This window comes from Paralichthys olivaceus, chromosome 6 (genome assembly GCF_024713975.1).
Source record: "Paralichthys olivaceus isolate ysfri-2021 chromosome 6, ASM2471397v2, whole genome shotgun sequence".
NCBI classification, from domain to species: Eukaryota; Metazoa; Chordata; class Actinopteri; order Pleuronectiformes; family Paralichthyidae; genus Paralichthys; species Paralichthys olivaceus.
The window spans coordinates 5,164,109-5,165,700 of NC_091098.1; the positions used below are offsets into that span (position 1 = coordinate 5,164,109).

A 1,592-nucleotide genomic window follows, 5' to 3' on the forward strand; every position below is an offset into this window, starting at 1 on the left:
CCATTTCCCCGATGATCATAGATATCGGGAAATACATTCGCACAATGACCAGAAGCTCTTACTTGTACGGTCCTCTTCATGAAATCATGCCCGGCGGATGAGAATCCAGATCCCGGCAGGAATAATCCCATCCGTCATTGCTAGCCTTTCCCGACTGGCTAGCTGCTACTGGCTAGCGCAGATCCGCCCACAGCTACGCTCCCTACGTAACTTCACCGTGTCAGAGCGACTCTCCCGGCTCAGGTTCAGTCAGGAGGACATGGCTCTGCGACAAACACAGCCAAGGAGAAAGAGGAAACTCCGACCTCTCGCAGGAAAGTGGTGTTTACACGTCAACCGCAGGCTGGACCCGAGAACTAGCCGGCTAGTAGAGTTAGCGTCAGCGCTAACTAGCTAAAAGTGAGCTAGATTGCGCTGTCGGAGCCTCTCGCCTCACTCTCACATGAAATATTAAAGAGCTGAGTTCCACTCTTACTCGGTGTGATCCTATCTACTCACTTCTGATGGAATGAGAACATGACAGTGTGTGTCCCGGCAGCTGTCAGCCATCATCCCACTTCAGCTCCCCAAACAAAGGATGCGAGAGGTCTCCATGGTAACCTTTGTTACCCCAAAACCCTGCGCGCCAAGCGGCTGTGAGCACAGCGCCCCCCTCTGGGCACCTTCTTTATTTTTAATTCTTAATTATTGGTTTTGACTTCTGAAGTTTAACCGTTAAAAGCACTTAAAACTAAAAGTTTGACAAAGTGCCTGATGGATATGAAAACCGAAAATCCATGCAGTGCAGTAACAGGTTTAAATAAGTTAATGGATAAAATAAAGTAAAGAGATTTAAAATTAGATACGGAAGAGAATTTAGAAACATTTCCAGTTCTAAAAATAACACAACTCACCAGTGAGCTGCGTTTAAAATTTGATATGCATTTCTAATTAAATTTAATTATTTATTTTTTATACTGTCAAATTTCTATTCCCATATTGAAGTTGACTATTGACTATGATTTGTTAACAGGTTTGGTCAGTGGCTCGTGAAAATGGGACATTTTTCTTATGGAATATTTTAGAAGTGATCATCTGAAAATGTAAACAATTGCTGCGATTAATAGAAATAAAGTGTTGAATATTGATATTATCTGTTTCCCACCTTGTTAAGTCATTGTTGATAATTATTGTGAGAAATCATTAACGTGATCAGTGTCTTCACATAGATGAGTATCATTTATCATTAATAATAATATATAACTTAATGCAAACTGAGCAAATTTGTTATTTCAGAAGAGTGCATCAAACTGGTAGCCCCTCGTATGACTCAGTACCCATGAAGTAGCTCAAAAAGGTTGGTGACCCCTGATATAGACTGTACAAAGTTGACTGTTCATTAAACAACATGCAGATTGGCCTTACTACCCTTGAGCAACTCTCAATTTGATTTGAGGAGAGAGTTCAAGTACAAGTAATGACCCCTCCTTCCAGTCACAGAAAGCTATACCAGCCAGCATGCACATCACCTCAGTCCTTGAAGTGGAAAACATTGATTTCATCGATTATTGATGTTACTACACCATTTTATAACTGAATATGTAGTCACTGGA

General features: G+C 41.2%; 1 protein-coding gene across 3 annotated transcripts in view; it reads right to left on the bottom strand.

Annotated features, from left to right (window-relative positions):
* bcl2l1 (BCL2 like 1) overlaps positions 1–653 on the bottom strand; it is a 29,994-nt gene extending 29,341 nt beyond the window's left edge. Inside the window, exon 1 of one of the 3 annotated variants that reach the window (XM_020089326.2) lies at positions 499–653. The gene's annotated coding sequence lies outside the window, so the exon portion shown is untranslated. Of the gene's footprint in view, positions 1–62 lie in introns of all 3 variants that reach the window. The other 2 variants (XM_020089323.2, XM_069527228.1) reach the window with 2 other exon arrangements.
* Between the last annotated feature and the right edge of the window lie 939 nt (positions 654–1,592).